Genomic DNA, 22,624 nt, shown 5'->3' with positions numbered 1-22,624 from the left:
CTGAATCTTGTTCAGCACTTTCTCACACAAGTTCTTTTGCTTTCACCCACTCTTCTATACACCAATTTATTCTGCTCACTACATCTTAGAACAGCGTTGGCAAAACAAGACTATAGGCCTGACCCAGTCTGCCTAATCTTTTGTTTTTATGTCCGCTAGTCCCCAAGTCAGTTTACCAGTGGCACAGAATGAAACACCACTCCATCAGCCACCATTGATCCAAGTGCTCCATAAACAGTATAGGGTGCTCAGACATTTCCTAAGAACTCCAATCTGCTCAGACCAATGGTGGCTAAAGGAAAGGAGCTTTGTTCAGCATCATCACCAATGGTAAACTGGGCTGGGAGCTGGAGGGTAGCATCACAGTGCTGGGCAGGGCACAGTGGTTTAAACCTCTCCACCCAGCCGTGTGCCACAATAGGAAATAAAATACTCCATGCTCCTCACAAATCAGCTGGCATGCAGGAAGGCAGAGGATTTGGTCTAAACATCCCTGAGTGGAGGGTGTGACAATGAGGAAATGTGACCCTTAGACCAAAAAAGGTTCATCACCCAGTCTAGATCTTGCAATATGAAGAAATGAATTAATTGTTAGTCTTCATTCTGCTCGTTTTCCTCTTTCAAATCAATTTGTTTGCTTTAATTTCTGACATTTAATTTTTCCTCTAGGGGTGTATCCAACACTGTGCACTAATGCAACACATCTTCCTCTTCCTCCCCTGTGCATCCTAAAAATATGCTCCAGAGTGTGCTCCAGCTGTCTGAAGTGGATTTGAGAGTTGGGGGGGGGGCTGCAGGGGAGATGGGGAAAGTTCTGCTGCACAAGCAGAAGTCTGCTGCACTAGCAGAACTGCAGTGTTGGACACGTCCCAAAGTTTCTGAACCATTTGAGAACTTCATTTTATACACTTGGCTATCTGTGGGAACTCATCAGTCTTTTCTCTTGCAATCTCCTTATTCTGCAGTTGTGTGTTCTGAATGGTCACACATTAGACTATTTTGCTCTGGTTTCCATCATACAACTGATATTCTACTTTAGCAGTCTCCCTTTTTATCTTATTTTTATTCCTACATCAAAGCTGCTGAATATCTCTGCAAATCTCAGGAACTCCACTAATTATGATTTCATGCTTTCATTCTGCTCACGTGCTTTAATTCTAGACAATATTACTCATCTCACCTTATTTTTATCAGTAAAAGTTCTGTCTTTAACTATGCTCTTCTTCATTGGGTTGCAATATTCTGATATAATTCTCCATCATTCTTGCTGAATCTTCATTCTCCTTTTGCTATCCTATATAATAAAGTGCAAGTGTCTCTGCGCCCAGTCCCTGTGTCCGTGGGATTGCGCTACTGTGCATGTGCCCCACGGACAGCCGTTGGGACTTGGAGTGCAGAGATGGAGCGCGTTGGCTGGTGCGTAAGGGAGCTCAGCCTCTCGGCGTTCGGAGCAGCTCTTGCGAGAGAATCCAGAGGACACACGAGATAGCCCCGTGCTCGCGAGCGAGCTCTGTCTCCACGCAGGCGCACGAGCGAGCTCTGTCTCCACGCAGGCGCACTCGCGAGGCTGTTTCCCCTGATACTGTATTTAAAAAAGCCTTCTGAATCCTCCACCTCCCTAGAACTGTTATTCTTTTTCTATTCTCTCTTTCATTCCTACACTTCAACAACCAATGCCTCAGCTTAGTTTCTCAAATTCCCCTTTTGACACTTCCCAATCTGGTTTTTGCTCTGTGTAAACTGAAGTTTTAATTTTTTGAATTTTTTTAAATATTTTATTTAGATTGCAAAAATTATAAGGATTACAAGAATTACAAGACAAAAAACCAAAAATACAATAAATAATATACAATATATATAATTTATTATATACAATATGATAAAAATACATAATACAAATCAAATACCCAAAAGAAATTATCACCCTTCCAATCACCACCACCGCCCAACCCACCACCCTCCCCATAGTGCTTTCCAGCCTTTCATATATTGCGCTATTATGTTCTGAAGTTTTAAAACTGCTTTTCTGTTTAAGGTATCCTCAAAATAGCATACAATAAAACAAAGTAGCAGAATTTTCAAAAACCATGTTGCTTTGTTAAGAAAAGACAGACAAGATTAAATTTTGAGCAGCACAGAATGAAGCAAAATCAGCCACAGAAAAAGTCAGCCTCATCAAAACTACAAAATACAGGAAGGACAACTAAAGGACATGTTAAAGGACAGAAAATAGTGATGAAAAATTAAGAGGAGAAGGAGGAAGTTCCAGAGTCTGGTTGCTACAACTGAGAAGGCACTGTTCCACATTTCCAACTGCACTTCCCAGCTGCAATAGTGGAACACAGAACAGGACCTCCCCAGGTACCTCAATAAGTGGGATCATTAGAACATGTAGTCCTTTAAATATGCTAATTATAAATTGGCTAAGACAAACCTTGGTTACAATTCATGGTTAGTCTGGAGGGAGCTTAACCTTCAGATGACATGATAAGCCACACTATGGTTTAGCACAGCAGTGAAATGACTGGAGAGGAGCAAAGTGGCCAGAATCTGCCCTGTGGGAACCCATAGGTTTATTATGCATTACCATTATTTGGCTTAGCATGACATGCAACACAAGCCCATCTGCTTCACAGTCTTCCTTTACTGACTCAATTAAGTTTCACTTTACAAGTATTTTCCTGATCTTACCCCTTATCTGTCTTAGTTACATTTTCCTTTCTCCAATTCATTCATAAAACGATAATTTTCTTATTAAACTTTCATTTCCTTGTGCCATTTCCTGCGTGGGTGCCATCTCTTTCACTCTCCCCTGGCCCTTGATGCATGGAATTCTCTCCACTCAGCAAGCATCCTCTTGTCCTCCTTTAATATAAGCTCATCTCTTCTCTGTTGCATTTCCCCCCTGGTGTCATTCTATTTTTATACCCTTCTTACTGTTAGGCTAATTATTATACAGGTTTTACTGTAACTGTCGGCTGACAGAAAGAAAACACCAGCAGATTAGGGAGGCAGGCAGGTATCAATACTCCCCCCCCTGCAGTACCACACACCCCTAAATCTGTTCTGAAGGGTTGGGGGACTCTCTAAACCCAATTTAGGGGGCACTGCAGCAAGCAGGGAGGGAATTGTTTCCCTCCATGCCTAATTGGTGTACTACTTGTGTAAGCAGACAAGTTCTATTGGATGCCAACCGATTTTTCTTCACTTTGAAAGTTTGTACACTACACATTAATCCAACTTTAGAAATAGGCAGCGTCTTGCAATACTATAATTCATCTTTATTAGCTAAACTGAGAAGTGACCAAGCACATGCAGGTAGTCCAATCTCTCAGTGTGCTGTAGTTTGGTCCCCATGGCACCCACTCTTGCTGTACCACATTAAGTTAACTGACCATAGTTGCCTGTTTTGGCTGAAATAGGAAATGGTCATTAGCAGATTTCAAATAAGCCAGGAATTTTAAACTGTCTTTTGAAGTTAATCTAGAATACCACCTCATTCCAAACTAGGCAACCTTTCCCATTTCATATTAAGCAGGCAACTATGGTCAATTGAGCACTTCCTGGCTCACTGTGGTACACAAAGAATGGGAGCCATGGGACTAAGTACAGGGGCAAGAAGGTCTATGCATACATTATTAAGCCATGGTATGATTGTCCAAACACAGCCACTGTTAATTTGTTCCTTAACATCCAAAATCCAAACATCTAATTATAGCCTAATGGAGAATGTAATAATGTACTGAAATATTGTGTGTCATCTTGCTTCCTTGGCAACCTCTTCAAACATGTAACATGGCCGGAATAGGGAACCTATGGCCCTATAAATATTGTTTGACTCCAACCCCATCAGTCCCAGCAGCACAGCCAATGTTCAGGGATGGCAGTACAGTAGTTGTATTCAAACAACATATGGAGGTCCACACTCCACAGGTTCCCCATTGCACACTTTGAGGAAAACATCACAAAAGGCACAAGGACAAGTACTAAAGGGCGATCAGAGAGCCAAAAGAGCTTGAGAAGCAGAATGGTTGAAACCCAAAAGATAGGAAAGAAGGAAAGAAGAAGAGGATGGAGTTTTAAAAACCTCAAACACCAGCAGACCCTGTACTAACACCTAAAACTCTTAACTCCCCAGTTCTAGAAGGAGCTTTAGAGCAGGGAGCTGGTGAAAAGGGCCAGTACATTATGGAGAATATCTTATACACATAGCTGTAGGAGAGGCTACTCAGTTATTATTTAATTTGTATTCCTCCTTTCAACCCAAGAGTTCCCAGGGCAGCTGGTGTGAAGGGAGGTAAAAATATATGTAGGTTACTTGACCATGCCCAAATCTTCTCCTAGTCCTACAGAATAGTTTTGGGGTTTGTTTGTTTTTGTTTTTTTAAAAAAGTAATAACGATTTAATTAAATCTGCTGGCCTTTTCCAAACAAAGTTTGTAGAGCCTTGAGGGCAAGCCAAGTATTTTCTTTTCGAAGCTGGTTCCTTTGGGCTTTTAATGTAAGATTTTCCTATAGAACTCACCTAAGGAACATTTTAACTACTACTATTTGTTTATTATTGTTCCGATTATATTGGAGCCAGGATAGTATTTCTAAGCTTTTAAATCTCCATATATAACACCAAACAGAGCCACACACTTCAATCCTAAACATATTTACGAAGCAGTCTGTCTGCTTGAAATCAACAGACTTCACACAACCCAAACATTTACATAAGCATAATATAAAAACAAAAATGTAGTAAGATCAGAAACACAGCCTTTTTTTGTGAATGCCTACCAAGATAAATGGTTACACCTTCAAGAAGGCAATGAGATTAACACTGTACCTCTTGAAATGGGTAAAAATTAGGGCCATTACATTATGGGGACTACTTCTAGTCTAACCACACAGGGCAGAGGCTCATAGGAGCATGTAATCTACAGAACGCAGACAGTATGGAGGTTCAAATCAAGAGTGGGAGTCTCTCAAGTATTCAGGTATCAAACAATTAAAGGCTCTAAAGGGCAAGTGCCAGAAGCTTAAGCTGGACAGAGATGCAAACAACAAGCCTATGCATTTGCCACATCTGTTGAATATGTTCCCACCTCCCTGTCAGGAAATTAGCAGTGGCCTTCTGCACAATAGTCTAATAGGCAGATCCACATAATTGCATTATTGTACAGTAGTAAACCTTACATGTTACAAAAAGCAGATAAATAAAGCAAGATAACTGACCTCCAAATGTTCACAGCCTACGCACTAAACATAATTGACAAAAAGCATTCCCTGCTTCCAGCTTATCTGGGGTCTTAAGTTTATAAAATAAATGCATCCACATGTTGCATTATTTTTCTCAAATCTGAGTTTTTATTAAACATTTGCATAACTGTTCTATTGTTCTTGTTCATTATGTCTGCTACCATTATGCTTGCGAAAGAATAGTGCTCCGAAGGATTCCTTACTTAGTGCATTGTATTGTTATGGGAGGAGAGGGAGTATGCAAAAATGCCACTTCAGTACCACGCCATAAAGGTAGACACCTTCCCCATTCTCTCTTACAAAATTTTACTATATTGTGCTTCCAAACAATGATCTGCTTTTTGCTCTTCATTTCCACATAACAAGAACAATGACATAAACTCTCTGGTATACTTATTTTTGATCTGCTTCATGTGGGGGTTTTTGTTCATAGATGTACAACCACACTGCAGCAGAAATACCACAAGTGCATGTTTTTGCAAGAGCAACAACCCCACCCCATGGGCTTTGCATTTTGATATTTTGAATGTTTGTTGTAAGCTGCTTTGGGCACAGCTCACGCATATCTTCAGAATGGCACATATATTCAGAATGGTATGTAGACCACTGGAGGGATATAGAGTGGGAAGAAATGCTATTCAGCTAATCTGCAAGAGAAAGTGAGTACTAAGAAACAATTATCTTAAGTTATTTTATGTATCCTCTTTCAAGAAGTGTTCTGACTCAATACTTTTTCCGATTGGGTTGCTGAGGGCTGAAAATGGCATATGTGCACATGATCCGAGCCTATAATTTGCCAGGTTCTTAAGTTAATTACTGCATTTTTACTTTTATTTTTTAGAATTTCAAAACAAAACAATGCCCAATATATAACTACATACAAATTCACAGGTATTGTGGGCAGGATTCTACTTCTACTTGCACAAGGACTTCTACTTGCACAATGAGGCTTTCTCCCCCTGCCCATAAAACTGGCTTGGGGAGGGTCAGAAAAGCCCCCAGAACTGCATGGGGTGTGTGTGCAATACTTGCACAGATAGAACAATCAGAAGAGTGCAACACTGAATTATTTTTTTTATGAATATGTCCTAGATATTACATTACCAGGTTTTGAAAAGCAGTCCTTTTTTACTCTCTTTTTTAAAGTAAAAACAGGATCTTCATAGCAGTAACTTTTAAAAAAAACAACTAAATTGGGGAAATCAGTGAGTAGAATAACTGGCTGCTTGCCTTCAGGCATGAGGCAAAACAGCAAAATCCTGTCAGTAAGAGTATAACTTCTAGCTTCAAAGAAGCCAGGATTTCAAGTTAGGTTTTCAAACAACTAGGATGAAAGGCAGTAAACACAGAGACTGGATTACAGACTACAGCTGCCCCAAATGGAATGAGACAGCCGTCCCCAACCTCTCGCCCTCCAAATGCTTTCAGCAATAACTCCTATAATCTGTGACTGTGGCTATGCTTGCTGGACTTGATGGGCATTGAGAGCCAACCATAACCCAGAGGTTCTGCTCCCCTGCTCGAAGGGAATAAACTCTTTCCACAAACAGTATTAATACTTAGCATTTATACATAGCGCTTTTTTCAAAGTGCTTCTCGCACATCAGCGTTGCTGATTTTTACAACAACTCTGTAGCAGAGCACTACCGGTATACCGGTAATTACCCCTCTTTTTTGCAGAAAGCGTAGAGTGACGAAAGGTAAAAGCAGCAACCGGAGCAAACAAATTCATGACAACACATAGCTCCATTTATACCTCAAGTCCCTCTTAGCTACTCCAAGATGACATGCCATCAGTACAGTTTCCATCCACCTGAGTTTGACCATTTCACAGGGTCAGCATCTTTCCGAGTTGGGAGAAGAAATGAACCCAGAATTTGCCAGCTGCTCAACCTTGCCCAGCAGCAGCAACTACAAACTGAAGTGCAATCGTAACTCACTCAGGCAGCTGCTGTAGGGGCTCTTCCTCGAGAGGGTGGTGGGGAAAGGGATACTTCTTCGCCTCGGCAGGGCCTAGCTTTGCCTGGGAGTCCCCTGGGGGCTCCAGGATCCACCGGAAGCAAGAGCAACTCCTCTCCCGCAGGGAGCACTTTCTCCCGGGAGCGGTCTGCCGGGAAAGAGGAGCTGCTTCCCGGCCAAGCACAACCGCGCACACCGTTGAGAGAGGCAGCCCGGAGAAGACCACCCCCCATCGCCCTGCCTCCGGCTACACCCTCCCGGGAACGGAGGCGCCAGGATCGGGCGTCGAGGCCTCCAACCCGGGAATAATAAAGGAGCGAGCCAGCCCGGAGCGCAGAGGTCAGAGCGGGTGAGGGAGCGGGCCCAGCGGAGGGAGAGCGCGTCGTGGGCCGTGGTTCTTTTGCGGAGGGGGGGTGTCGCCTGGCCGCGCTTACCTGCACCAAGGGGGTCGGCTAGCATGTCTGGGGCAAAGGCAAGCAACTCCTCCTTCAAGCTCCCGGTTCCATAGTGCCCGCAATGGGTGAGGGGCGGGGGTGCGGGAGAGAAATCGGACGCTGCGCTCAGGTCTCTTCGGACACTTCCGGCTGCGCCAGAAAATTCACACCCTAGAGCCCTGTTTCCACCCTACACGGCGCGCACGCGCCTTGAGAACCTTCCGTGCTGCGCGAAATAAGTTCTCATATTCCCCCTACGGTCGTTCTCCACCGGAAGTACGCGTGCGTGTGTGATATTTCCCTTGAAAAGCGGTGGGAGAGTAAGGCGAAGGGAAGAAATTTCAGGCAGGCTTGGGCGGTGCAGGGCCGTTCTTGCTCAGCTCTTTCGTTGCCACTTTTAAAGGGCCCGGGTTCTTTTTAGTTACAGGTAGGAGGTAGCCGTGTTGGTCTGACGTAGTCGAAACAAAATAAAAAAAATTCCTTCCAGCAGCACCTTAAAGACCAACTAAGTTTTTATTTTGGTATGAGCTTTCGTGTACATGCACACTTCTTCAGATACACTGAAGCAGAAGTCCCCAGGCGCTTACCGTATGTAGGGAAAAGGTGGGGAGGGGGTATCACTCAGAAGGGTGGTGGAAATGGGTGATTGACTGATAGCTGTTGACGGGTTCTTTTTAATTTGTCCTGCTGTTTCAACCTTGTTGTTAAAATTCCTAACAATGCAATCCTATGCGTGCATGTCTACGTGGAGGTAAGCCCCGCTGTGTTGTTGTTGTTGTTTAGTCGTTTAGTCGTGTCCTACTCTTCGTGACCCCATGGACCATAGCACGCCAGGCGCCAGGGACCCAGGTGGCGCTGTGGGCTAAACCACTGAGTCTAGGGCTTGCTGATCAGAAGGTCGGCGGTTCGAATCCCTGTGACGGGGTGAGCTCCCGTTGCTTGGTCCCAGCTCCTGCCAACCTAGCAGTTCGAAAGCACGTCAAAATGCAAGTAGATAAATAGGAACCGCTATAGCGGGAAGGTAAACAGCGTTTCCATGTGCTGCTCTGGTTTGCCAGAAGCAGCTTTGTCATGCTGGCCACATGACCTGGAAGCTATACGCCGGCTCCCTCGGCCAATAATGCGAGATGAGCGCGCAACCCCAGAGTCGGTCACGACTGGACCTAATGGTCAGGGGTCCCTTTACCTTTACTCTTCGTGACCCCATGGACCATAGCACGCCAGGCACTCCTGTCTTCCACTGCCTCCTGCAGTTTGGTCAGACTCATGTTGGTAGCTTTGAGAACACTGTCCAACCATCTCATCCTCTTAGTGGTATACTATATATATATATATGGTCCAAAGGCCGCCAATACAGCCCACAAAAAGTTTTCAAATTTGCAGAATTCAAGCAATAACAAGCAAGCAGCTTGCAAAAATTTTAAGTCAGCAAATTCGCAAGTGATTTTGTAAAAAAGAAAAAGAAAAAAAGCCATACTATCCAAATACACCTTTGCTTAATGACAAAGACCCACCCTCACCCATGCACCCCCTAGAACAGTAAGCCTTTAATTAGGGACCTTGCAAGGAGCAGCTCCTAGAAGGGTCCTAAGCAGGTGGCGATGGAGCACAGCAAGTGCAAAGGTTTGCCCCTTGAAGGACCAGACATAGCCCCCCCCCACAGGTTTTATGTTAGGAAGGCAGAAAGGCAGGATTTATGTTAGGCTGGGGCTAGACACCTACCTGTCATTAACCTCTGTCTGGCTCTGTCTAGCAGATTTTGAATGAAATGTCTCAACAGCAGTTGTTTTAGATTACCTTATATTGATCCCCAGTGCTCAGGAAAATCTGTTAAAATCGCTACAATTTCTATTTTTAGTTAAGTATTTTTATTTATTTACTTGATGGCTATGCCCATGGGGCTGCCCTCTGAAGTCTCTTGGGCTCTGCACCCACCTGTCATGATTTAGAATGGGCCTCTTTCCCACCCATGATGGGCTTTGATTCCCACATCAACCGTCAGGCAAACTTGATTTGATTCCACCCCCCTCATTTGGTCACATTGTAAATCGTAACCCGCCCCTTCTTCCCTAATGGGAGGGGAGAAAGCATTTTGTGGTTTGCTTCAGGTGCCAAAATGTCTTGGGCTGACACTGCCATTACACCACACTTTAAGGAGGTTAGAAAGCTTGCCTTTAATACAACAGTAGATCAAAGTTTGCTAATGTTTTAAACACATGCATAATGGATGCACAAACCATTTGCACAACAATTATAAAAAGCAATGTCTGAGAAGGCATATGACTATAGCCAACAAGAAGGGGGAATACTGTAGATAGTACTACTACACTATGCTGTCTTCAGCCTAACAGCAATTCTATTGTGGAATTTAGTTATAACTTTAACAAGCCCAAACCGGATGGCTAAAAAACCCAAAAAGAAAGTTCAGAACAGCCTTCACCAACCAAATACCCTCCACAACTCCCATCAGTCAGCACAAAAAAGTCTGGAGCTGCACTCCGCCTACCATTACAGAAGTGGGCCCAGGAGTTAAAAGATACCTCACTGAGAATATCTAGATGTTAAAGGTAATTTCTACTAGAAGCTGTGATGAAAATTCGATTTAAGAAATCATTATTATTACCTATTTAACTTACTCTTCACTTAACTACAAAAAAGACATATAAAACAATACATTTCAATAAAACCATTCCAGTAGCACACCTGTTCTGAAAGCCCTGCACTAACAGTCAATGAGCTACCAGACCCAATTTAAGGTGTTACCGGTAGTACTAAGACCAGGCCACATGTTACATATAGACATTCCCACTCTTAAGAGTGGGAATGACAGGCTAGTGCAAGAAGGAAAGGTGAAGAGATTTTAAAAGTTGTGGAACCCCTTGGAGATGCCTTCAGACTGGAAATTCCACACAGTCCTGATTTAAAAAGCATTGAATTACGGTAGCTCTTGGTAGGTTATTTCCTCCTATATTTTAGAACAGAAGCCATACACTAGATGGCGTTAGGAAACAGAAATTTGGATTCATGCTAGCCTTTTTATGTGTGAGATGTGTTTACTTTCTTTCTCAGGGTATTTTACTTGAAAATGATCAGCAGGAAGCAAAATGCAACGGTAAAAATGCTGACCTTGTAACATAAATGTAAGCTGCTATTTCTGCTATGTTGCTTTCACAAAACATGAAAAACATGGTATCTGAAGAAGTGTGCATGCACACGAAAGCTCATACCAAAATAAAAACTTAGTTGGTCTTTAAGGTGCTACTGAAGGATTTTTTTTATGAAAAACATTGTGTTTCAAACTCTTTCTGCCCACACATATAAACACTTATCCAAAGGGTAAGAGATTTCAGTCTTTTAAAGGATCAGTTTCCATGAAAGGAAAGAGTACTGGAGACTCACTGTGACTTGTTTGCAAAGCATTTTTAGGATAAAATTGCTTGCATCCACAGGGATCTTGACTCCACTGTTACAGCACATGAATTTCAAGGGGAATCCAGAGCACTGTCTAGTCTTGTTGTGCTGGATGGGTTTCAGTTGGTAAGGCTCAAGGATGTGGACAAGGTGCTTGGGTCGGTCATGGCAACCACTTGCACTCTGAACCCTTGCTCCTCTTGGTTGAAAGAAACTAGCAGGGAGGGGGCAGCTGGCTGGGTCAGGGGGGTGATTAATGCCTCCCTGTGAGAGGGGGTGGTTGCTGCCTGCTTGAAGGAGGCGGTGGTAAAACCATTCCTTAATAAACCCTCCCTGCATTGGGAAATCTAAGTAACTACTGGCTAATCTCCCCTTCTTGGGCAAGGTTCTTGAGCGGGTGGTTGCAGACAAGATCCAGTCAGTCTTGGAGGAAACTGATCTTCCAGATACATTTCAGTTTCGGATTTAGGCCTGCTTTTGGCACAGAAACTGCTATGTATGATGACCTCAGTCAGGAGAGAAACAGAAGAAATGTGCCCTTGTTAATTCTCCTCGACTTCTCAGCAGCTTTCAGTACAAACCATGGTATCCTTCTGGAGCGGCTTTCCAAGATAGAGGTTGGTAGCATCGCTTTGCGGTGGTTCTTTTCCTACTTGGATGGTTGTTTCCAGAGAATGATGCTTGGGGAGTGCTCCTGTAGAGCCTTGAATGTGGGGTTCCTCAAGATTCAATTTTATCCCCTGTGCTGTTTAACATCTACATGAAACTGTTAAGTGGGATTATCTAGAGTTTTGGAGTAGGTGGTCAGCAATATGCTGATGACACACAGCTCTACTTATTCCTTTGCATCTGCAGGTATGGCAATAGATGTGCTGGACTGTTGTGTTGCCTCGGTAATGGACTGGATGAAAGCCAGCAAATTGAAGCTCAATCCATATAAGACAGAGGCATTTTTAGTGGGTGGTTCCTTATGCCAGATGGCTGGGAGGTTGCCTGCTCTTAATGGGGTTTTACACTCCCTTTGAAGGTGGTTTGAGGCTCAGGTAGCCTCAGTGGCGTGGAGTGCCTTCCATCAGCTTTCGTTGGTGGCCCACCTGCTCCCTTATCTGGACAGGGATAGCCTGACTTCCGTCACCTGTGCTCTGGTAACCTCTAGGTTACATCACTGCAATGTGTTATAGGTGGGGCTGCCTCTGAAGGTGGTTTGGAAACTTCAGTTGCTCATCGGGGCAAGACAGTTTGAGCATATCAGTAGCCCGATTGCATCTGTTCCCACTTAGGTTCTGGGACCACTTCAAAGTGATGATTTTGACCTGCCGTGTTTCTCCGAAAATAAGCCAGACCCCAAAAATATGCTATAGTGATAGGCAGTTTAACTTTGTAGGTTAAACTGTACCATACTTAATAAAAAAATAAGACATCCCCTGAAAATAAGCCACCGTGTGTTTTTTTGAGGAAAAATAAATATAAGACTGAAGTCAAATGGGCCTTAGAAAGCACTGCTAATAACAAGGCCAGTGGAAGTGATGATATTCCAGCTGAACTATTTAAAATTTTAAAAGATGATGCTGTTAAGGTGCTACACCCAATATGCCAGCAAGTTTGGAAAACTCAGCAATGGCCAGAGGATTGGAGAAGATCAGTCTACATCCCAATTCCAAAGAAGGGCAGTGCCAAAGAATGCTCCAACTACCGCACAATTGCGCTCATTTCACACGCTAGCAAGGTTATGTTTAAAATTCTACAAGGCAGGCTTAGGCAGTATGTGGACCGAGAACTCCCAGAAGTGCAAGCTGGATTTCGAAAGGGCAGAGGAACCAGAGACCAAATAGCAAACATGCGCTGGATTATGGAGAAAGCTAGAGAGTTCCAGAAAAACGTCTACTTCTGCTTCATTGACTATGCAAAAGCCTTTGACTGTGTCGACCACAGCAAACTATGGCAAGTTCTTAAAGAAATGGGAGTGCCTGATCACCTCATCTGTCTCCTGAGAAATCTCTATGTGGGACAAGAAGCTACAGTTAGAACTGGATATGGAACAACTGAGTGGTTCAAAATTGGGAAAGGAGTACGACAAGGTTGTATATTGTCTCCCTGCTTATTTAACTTATATGCAGAATTCATCATGCGAAAGGCTGGACTAGATGAATCCCAAGCCGGAATTAAGATTGCCGGAAGAAATATCAACAACCTCAGATATGCAGATGACACAACCTTGATGGCAGAAAGCGAGGAGGAATTAAAGAACCTTTTAATGAGGGTGAAAGAGGAGAGTGCAAAATATGGTCTGAAGCTCAACATCAAAAAAACCAAGATCATGGCCACTGGTCCCATCACCTCCTGGCAAATAGAAGGGGAAGAAATGGAGGCAGTGAGAGATTTTACCTTCTTGGGCACCTTGATCACTGCAGATGGTGACAGCAGTCACGAAATTAAAAGACGCCTGCTTCTTGGGAGAAAAGCAATGACAAACCTAGACAGCATCTTAAAAAGCAGAGACATCACCTTGCCGACAAAGGTCCGTATAGTTAAAGCTATGGTTTTCCCAGTAGTGATGTATGGAAGTGAGAGCTGGACCATAAAGAAGGCTGATCGCCGAAGAATTGATGCTTTTGAATTATGGTGCTGGAGGAGACTCTTGAGAGTCCCATGGACTGCAAGAAGATCAAACCTATCCATTCTTAAGGAAATCAGCCCTGAGTGCTCCCTGGAAGGACAGATCGTGAAGCTGAGGCTCCAATACTTTGGCCACCTCATGAGAAGAGAAGAATCCATGGAAAAGACCCTGATGTTGGGAAAGATTGAGGGCACTAGGAGAAGGGGACGACAGAGGACAAGGTGGTTGGACAGTGTTCTCGAAGCTACGAACATGAGTTTGACCAAACTGCGGGAGGCAGTGCAAGACAGGAGTGCCTGGCGTGCTCTGGTCCATGGGGTCACGAAGAGTCGGACACGACTAAACGACTAAACAACAACAAAATATAAGACGGTGTCTTATTTTTGGAGAAACACGGTGGCTAAGCCTAAGCCTTTAAGTGGCTAAGGAGTGCAGCAGTACCTCAAGGATTGCCTCTCCCCATATGAACTGACCTAGACTTTGTGATCATCTGAGGCCCTTTTTTGTGTACCTCCACCACAAGAGGTTTGGAGGGTGGCAACATAAGTATTTTCTGCAGTGGCTCCCCATTTGTGGAATACTCTGCCCTGGGAGGCTTGCTTGGCACCTTCATCTTTAAGCACCAGGCAAAAACTTTTCTGCTCAACCAGGCCTTTGGCTGATTAACATTCTTTGTACTTTTAAATGTGTCTTTGTTTTGTTCTTACTATGTATTTTGTTACAGGTAGGTAGCCATGTTGGTCTGACGTAGTCGAAACAAATTTTTTTTAAAAAAAATCCTTCCAGTAGCACCTTAGAGACCAACTAAGTTTGTCATTGGTATGAGCTTTCGGGTGCATGCACACTTCTTCAGGTATCTGAAGGTATCTGAAGAAGTGTGCATGCACACGAAAGCTCATACCAATGACAAGCTTAGTTGGTCTCTAAGGTGCTACTGGAAGGAAGGTTTTTTTATGTATTTTGTTTTTGTTTTTATTTTATGCTGTGAACCACCTTGAGATCTTCAGCTTAAGGGAGTCATAAAATAAAACAAAATTTAATAAAACAAAATAAAATAACAAGCCACAATTAGCCTCAAAGAAGGCTCGTTGCTGCATGGGACCATCTTCATGATGTATACATGTGTGTATGCTGCCTGCCTCCAGGTCTGGCCTGGAATTTGATCAACGTTTGTGTTTAGCTTGAAAGTTTGCAAGGCTGGGTCAATTAAGGATAGCAGCCTACATTTTCTTATGGATGTAGACATTGCACAAACAAGCTTGAGGGGCATATTGTATCAAGGAACTTCTACATTTCATGTCTCTTTGATGTCAACAGATGTCATTCTTTCTCTTCTGATTGGTTTGCTTTTACCATAGTTCTCTAATGTTTGGATCCTCACAGGTACTGGATCCTCACAGTTTGGATCCTCACAGGTACCTCGCAATGTCTGTTGCTTATGCACCACAGATGTGGTTATACACAGGTCTACTCAGAAGTATGTCCCACAAAATACCTATTCCCAGGTAAGTGCTATCAGACTGCAGCATGAGGGTAGGATATGATGCACACTTTCCTGAGAGTGAGTCTTACTGAATCCAGTGGGGGACTTCAAAGTAGATATGCATAGGATTGTGCCATGCATATTGCATAACTCAAAGAGACAAGTTTAATTTCAAGCCAATTAAAGAAATATAATGTCTTATCATGATTTTAAATTAAATCCAGATTTCTTCTGATTTTAAATTAAATCAGGGTTTCCCCCTCTAAGAATAGTTCCTCCATTCCTTCTGAATTCCCTGACCAACAGCATATATGAGGCATCAGCAAATGAGAAATTGAAGTACAGAGGAAGCTGCAATGTAGGATTCCAACAATTAAAGCTTTCCAATCTTGAGACTTCTTTCCTGTTGGCAATAACTGCTAACCAGAAGTTTGGTTGTTGGAGCCCACCCAGGACGACTGTGGACAGGATTCCAGCATTGCAGGGGGTTGGACTAGATGACCCTCAGGGTCCCTTCCAACTCCACGATTCTAATCTATGTGCAGTAAAGACAGGTCCACCCGCTTCCTTTTTTTACTTGCACCATACTGTGTAACTCATTAGAACTGGCACTGATAAAAGCCTGTTTTACATAACCTTGATTTTGTTAATTTATTTCGGCATTCTTGGTTGTAGGTTGCAACCCTCACAACATGGCTATTTCTTACATTGCATTCTCCTCCTCCCTTTTATCTATTTTAAAATTAATTACCATTCTCTTTTTCCTGGAGGCAGTTTGCTTAATTAGGCATAGGGTTAACAAACTAGGTTAATGCGGACAGCAAAAGCACTCTCCACTTCAGCCAAATCCAGGGAGCCTTGTGTTGTGAATATTCATAGTTATGATTTTGTCACAGTCTTTTTTTTTACTGCTTATGCATCCAGAAAATAAAACTGACCAAAGCACATACCAAATTAATTCTAATCCCTTATCTTTAGACTCTCATTCTTAAAGATAGCATACATACTATCAATATAGTTTCTGAAAACAGGCTTTGTTATTATTTTACAGAGTAGGGAGAAGCTCCGAACATTATTTTGGTTTAGCTTTTGAATAGTTTAATTGGTATGTCTTCGAATCAATGGCTAAACAATACATCATCACTAGTGAAAAGGACAACAGTCATAGGACTTATCTGCATGCTTTGACAGTAAGGAAAGTATGATTGAATACCACATTGCCATGGAGTTAGTGTGAAATATCTCTACAGAGCCCCTGCATTACATTTTAAAAACTAAAATAATAATCCTTAAGGTTTTACCTTTAAGTAATTTTTACTTCATAGGAATAGCACCATAGCTTTTCTACTGGTTAATTAGCACCTTGCTAGAGAGTGAGGCGCATTGAAGTCAACAGGGATTACTTCTGATTAGGCACGTATAGGATTGTACTGTAACCATTCAATACATTACCGGTAGTTGAAACTATGACTTATTCCAAATCCAATGTAATCACTCAGCCAACAAATTTACCTCCTAGGGCAATGCCTGCCCTTGTTGGCTTTGGGTTCCCATGATTTTTCAGTGGAACATGTGGTTTGGCAGCTTTGTTCTGTACTGCTGTTGGGTATGTTGATTTCTCCTTTGCCCACTAATTTAACGGTGCAAGGGAAGGACTACACTATTTCATACTCAAAGTGCTATGCACATTTTATTGTTCTACAACTGCAACTATGTTGAGCTGGGAGGGGGAAATCCCACCTGCTCTATAAAGTTCATGTTACTGTTGGTCTCCTGGTCCTCATCTGACCTGCATTCATTACAGTTACACTACATATATAGGGCTATGTGTTTTTATAGTGGTATGGCAACTCTCCTGTGTTTGCCTTGTGTATAGGGGGACTCCACTAGCCATGACATTCTGTATATAGTTTTAAATCTTCAATAGTAATCACTCTGGAGTAAAATCAGCTTGTAAATAATACTGCTGCAGCTCAGCTGGTGACAGCAAAAGGCCATTGACCCTTTAATCCTTTCTAAACAATCCTGTTCTTTTTGTAGGTCAGGCAATAAATGAGGCTTCCTCAGCCTAGTGTTACAGATGATCACTAATATGGAGAGCATTCTGGCTGTCCTGAGAAAATTATCTGAAATGGCTGCACTACTTGAGAAAATGAAATCCTAGAACTACAACCCTCTCTACATACGCAAATCCATACTATACTGTGTTGGATCTGAAATTGTTCCTCACCCCTCAAATTCAGACTTTCCATTCTGGAACTTTCTCCAACAGGGTGCCCTCCTAATGTTGTATTTGGCTGGGGCTGATGGGATTCGTAGTTCCATAATATCTATCTGGAAGGCACCAAGTTGGGGGAACACCATTTTTAATTTCAGAACCTAGCCAGATCCTACGAAAAGTTCACAAGCAGAACGTGATAATGATATCTATCTCCTGGTAACATTTTATTTATTTGTGTTTGTCTTAAACTTGGTACATATCAGCTTCAATACAGAACTTATTTTGAGAATGAATATTCCCACCTCTAAGCATCACAAAAATATACATTTTTGTTCTTTGACACCTGTTAACTTCATCCACAGCCCATTTTATCATCTAATACTTTGATTCCCCCGTTTGATATGAATGCCTGCTTCAATTGTTGTTCTCTAAAGCAAGCCTTCTTCACCCCGCCCCCAGTAACTAAAAAGAAATGTTAAATTCCTTAGGGTTCTGTTTGAGCCACAACTCAGTCCTGAAAAATCAACATCAAGGTTTGACAAAGGGATCTATGAAACAATAAAATGAAGAAGGGTGCCTGTGTTTCCAAATAGTCAAGAGGACATTGTCCTTGAAGGCTGCAATCATATGATTAGCTTCTTGTGGATAGGTCTCATGGGGTTTACTTCCTTGTAAACATTATATGGTCCAGATGAATGAGTAATTTGAGGGAATCTTGGTTGCCTCCTGTTTTGCTAGCCTTGCGGTGGCAGTTAAACCATACTTTCTCCTTTGTACTGCATCTTACTACCACAACAGCCTTTATCATCCTTACACCCCATCAATTGCATTCATTAATTCCAACTGCATTCCAAAAAGCACTGCTGCATCTTTCATTTTAGCACACCCCACCCAGCAAACTCTCTCCCATCTACCCAGCAAGATAGACCAGCAAGGATTTCTGACATGCAATTTTTTAACAATAGAAAGCCGGGTGCAGAGACAAACGAAAACTGAGTGTACAAGCACTCTTGACTTTAAGAAGGCTGATTTCAAAAAGCTTAATGAATGACTGGTTGATATCCCATGGTGAGAAATACTCAAAGAGAAGGGAGTCCAAGATGGGACTGGAGTTTCTTAAAGGTGAAATATTGAAGGCCCAAATGCAGACAATTCCAACAAGAAAAAAAACTGGGAGGCATCTAAAGAAGCCAGTGTAGTTCCATGAGCTTACAGATGAGCTGAGATTTAAGAAGGGCATGTATAAGAAATGGAAGGAAGGGGAAATCATGAAGGAAGAGTATACACGAGTACCCAACAGTTAAAAGGAGGTCAGGTGGGTCAAAGCTCGGAATAAAATTGAAAGGTTTCTTCTGCTATGTTCAAAGCAAGAGGAAGAATAAGCAAGTACCTAGGTCCTCTATGTGAAGACAGAAAAATGCTGTTGGGTGACAGAGAAGGCAGAGCTGCTCAACACCTACTTTATCTCTGTCCTCACTCAAAAGAAAAGCAGTGCCCAACCTGGTGATAACAGAATAAATGATGCAAGGAGGGAGATGCAGCCCAATATAGGAAAAGTGGTAAGGGAATACCAAGCTACTTTAAGTGAATGCAAATCTCCAGGGCCTGATGAGCTGCACCCAAGGGTACTAAAGGAGCTTCCTGGTGCAATCTCAGAGCCTCTGTCTATAATCTATGAGAATTCTTGGAGAACAGGTGAGGTCCCTGCAGATGTCCCCCATCTTCAAAGGCCTGCCAGCTCTACAATTCTATGAAACACAAACAAATGCTGGCAGACAGGTACAAAGCCTCAAAGAATCATGAAAACTGTCGAATTACACAACAGATGGGTCAGTCCTGTGCTGCTGTTGTAAATGAACCCATCAAGTCAGCCTGTCAATATGCTTGGCAGGGGCTGTAGTGTTGCCTGGGGGGGGGGGCAGGCAGGTAGCGCCTCTGGAGTAGAGAGATCTTGAGCCCCACCGCCAAAGTTTATACCTCTGATAGGAACAACAAAAAATACTTTCCCTATGCTACTGACTGCTGAAGTGAAGAAAGGTTACTGCAACAGGGGATGGAAGGATGGTGAACTTTACTAAATAAACAAATCCCCGAGCTCAGGAGCAACATGTTCTAAAATGCTCCAAATGTATGCCCTTCGCACCTGACACCTTGCGTTTCTACCAGAGCGCAACTGTACCTCTTGCAAGTACTAAAACCCACCCGAACTGCCGCTGCCAACCCAACTCATTCCTCTCCCCAATTTCCCTCCAAGCCGAACGAGCAATATTCTTTTGTGGCCCTAAACATTGACGCGGCTCTGCGCTTGCGCGAGAGCTGGGAAACTCGCACCGAGGCGCAGCGCGCCTGCGTAGTCGCTTCCCCACACATGCTGGCATTGCTGCTGCTGCTGCTGCTACTGGGAGAGGCAGCTGCAGCGGCTCAGGTTCACCTGCGCGGTCGTGTCTTCTTGGGAGCAGGTAGGTGGCTGCTTCTAGGCTGTGTTTTGCACTACTCGCGCTCTGGTGCCTCCCCGCCCGCTTTGGCGCTGGGGCGGCGCTTGTTGTGCTTTCGGAACTCCTCGGGTAGCGACTGAGGCGCGACGCCTCTTCCCCTCCGGCCGGAGTATTCCGCGTCTTCCCTTCCCATCTCTCCCTCCGCTTCCCTGCCCCTGTCCCCGCGGAGAGCTGGCGGGAAGGTCTCGGCCTTGTCCTCCCTTTCTCTCCGTCCTCCCGGGGACAATATTGACACGCGCTCTGGGGAGGGAGGGGTGCGGGGGTCCTCCTAGGCGGGGGGCGACCTGTCGCTTTGGTTCCTGCTCTTGCTGTGCATTATTGGGGGCTTTGCATCCTGGGTCCCTTCGGGTGATGCAGGTTTGCACCGTGCCCGTCTCAGCTGTGGAAGCTCAGCACGCCGCCCGAGGGCAGGGTGGGGGGAATCATGCAATGCAGGGAAAGGAGAAAGGACACCTAGCGGATTGCTCGTATCCGACCAGTTAAGTGACAAGAGTAAACGGCGTCGCTATGGGAGAGTTACTTGGAGAGGATACGGAGGGTCTACGGTGCTGCTCTGACTCGAGCATTGTAGGGAAAGGGAAGCTGCCTGGGGACCGAGTGAACAGATTAAGGCTGCGATGTTAAATCCCAAAAATGAAACCCCGTTGAACTAAGTGTTCATTTGGGATCGGGCTGCGAATCTCCCTAGGATAAGCAATTCCAGCAAGGTGGGGGGGCGGGCGGCAGTTTGCGCCTTGCGCTGGCCGTTTTCACTCTTTCCTCCATTTTCTCCAGCGTGCGTGCGTGTGCTGTTCTTGTTTTTCTTTGGAGAAAGAGGGAGGGAAATGTGCCGAAGGCTATTCATATAAACAGAAGCATTTGTGCAGTTTGCAGGCAATTCCAGGAGAGTTAATGAGCAGCCGCGCTAGGCTTCCCTGATTGCCGGGAGGATTGATAGTTTTGAGTGTTTTTCCATTCAGATGTAATTACCGTTGTATCTAGACTGGGCTGTCTTCGCATGATTCAAAAATTGTCATTTTAACCTATGGAAGCTCGTTACTAGGTAAAACACACACTGCAGCCGTATTGTTAGCGGGACACGTACATAAAAGGAGGCAGCCCCTTGCCTTTTGTGATGGCCTTCTTAGTTACTGTTTTTATTTATATTTTTGAAGGTGAGGGATTCTTGTATGTTTAAAATGGGTGTGTGAGAGAGGGGGTGCTAGTGTATTTCAATGAAGATACTTCCCCATAATTGAAGTAACTGTCCTATTCAACAGATTAAATAAGGTACTGAGGAAATATTTTTGAAGCTGGTTAATAAACATGTTTCCTATAGGAGAGGAAATTGTTTCTATGTTGCTTGATTCAAGAGATGTTTCTCTTTGGAGAGCAGCTGTACTTTAAAGCTAAATTAAAATCCTAAATTTGCACCTGGGATTGATTGCTGTGTTGTGCCAATTACCAGTTACAAGTTGGTTTAAGTGGTAACCAAATCATCTCTAACATATGTATAATAAGTAATTGACTAGTGCAGATATTTAAAATATGTATCCCTGTGATGCCCAGGAGAGTGTCCCATGGGCCATAGGATATATTGGAGCCTCTTGCCCATGGTTGAAGATAGAGCTTGATGTCCAATCCTGCCTCTCTACTGTTACCAGAAAATAAGGGGGTTCCTTTTGATGGCCCAACTCCCCAGATTCATTACCTGTCAAAGATGAATGAGCTGAGGCAGAAATCAAGTGAAGGCAATGAGCACTTTTCTGGTAACACCACCACCACAGAAAGCCAGCAATGCCTTGCCCCAAGTGACTTTGGAATTCCCAAGATTGGTAGTGCTGAAAGGGACATGTTGAAGGTTGTTCGTTCGGAAACATGTCAGGAGAGGACCAGAAAATCAGCTGGCTCTAAAGTCTTCCTAGTCCCCTAATATCCCCCCAGACCTGGAGACATTTTAGACCAGGTCTCCTTTTCCTTCATTGTTTCCAGTGAGAGGGTAAATGTAAACTTCTACCTGCCAGTGTGATCCAGACAAAGATAAGGATAGACAATTAAACAACTTTTGGATTCCCTTGCTACCCTTAAAGGTTAAGGGACCCCTGACCATTAGTTCCAGTCGTGACCGACTCTGGGGTTGTGGCGCTCATCTCGGCGTACAGCTTCCAGGTCATGTGGCCAGCATGACAAAGCCACTTCTGGCGAACCAGAGCATCACACGGAAACACTGTTTACCTTCCTGCTGTAGTGGTACCTATTTATCTACTTGCACTTTGACGTGCTTTTGAACTGCTGGGTTGGCAGGAGCTGGAACCGAGCAACAGGAGCTCACCCCATCGCGGGGATTCAAACCGCTGACCTTCTGATTGGCAAGCCCTAGGCTCTGTGGTTTAACCCACAGCGCCACCTGCATCCATTTAATTGCCCTCATGCTGCTTCACTATCAATTGTTTGTAATCCTGCACATGCATACACATTCCATGGAAATAAACGAGACATAATTATCTAAAAACAGTGTTTCAAAGTAGACTATCAACTACTTTTAAAATTCTTTATCACTCTCTCACCTATATGTAATACTTTTTGCAAAAATGATCTGGATATCTGAATTCCTTTGTGGCTCAAGATGCTGCTTATTTTCTTTAAAGCTAGTGCCATATATGGATGGGGAAAGCTAGAGATAGTTTACTTGGCTACTGAAATGTTAAATGCTAGTTGAACTCTACAAAAATAATCTGATATGGAAATGTTCATACAGGTAACTGTTCAGGCAATGCTAGA

At 43.6% G+C, this 22,624-nt stretch overlaps 2 protein-coding genes across 7 annotated transcripts in view; one reads left to right on the top strand and one right to left on the bottom strand.

The window, feature by feature from the left end:
- The window catches only part of RALGAPB (Ral GTPase activating protein non-catalytic subunit beta), a 60,157-nt gene extending 52,219 nt beyond the window's left edge, over window positions 1–7,938 (bottom strand). For 2 of the 4 annotated variants that reach the window (XM_035121874.2, XM_035121877.2), the window contains exon 1: window positions 7,638–7,937. The gene's annotated coding sequence lies outside the window, so the exon portion shown is untranslated. Of the gene's footprint in view, window positions 1–7,637 lie in introns of all 4 variants that reach the window. The other 2 variants (XM_035121875.2, XM_035121876.2) reach the window with 2 other exon arrangements.
- NDRG3 (NDRG family member 3) overlaps window positions 7,290–22,624 on the top strand; it is a 58,811-nt gene continuing 43,476 nt past the window's right edge. Inside the window, exon 1 of one of the 3 annotated variants that reach the window (XM_060277231.1) lies at window positions 7,290–7,542. The gene's annotated coding sequence lies outside the window, so the exon portion shown is untranslated. Of the gene's footprint in view, window positions 7,543–19,538; window positions 19,829–22,624 lie in introns of those variants that run through there. The other 2 variants (XM_035123403.2, XM_035123404.2) reach the window with 2 other exon arrangements.

Source organism: Zootoca vivipara, chromosome 7, assembly GCF_963506605.1.
Source record: "Zootoca vivipara chromosome 7, rZooViv1.1, whole genome shotgun sequence".
Classification (NCBI taxonomy): domain Eukaryota; kingdom Metazoa; phylum Chordata; class Lepidosauria; order Squamata; family Lacertidae; genus Zootoca; species Zootoca vivipara.
The sequence above is the reverse complement of the archived record's forward strand: the minus strand, read 5'-3'. Positions and strand labels throughout refer to the sequence as shown.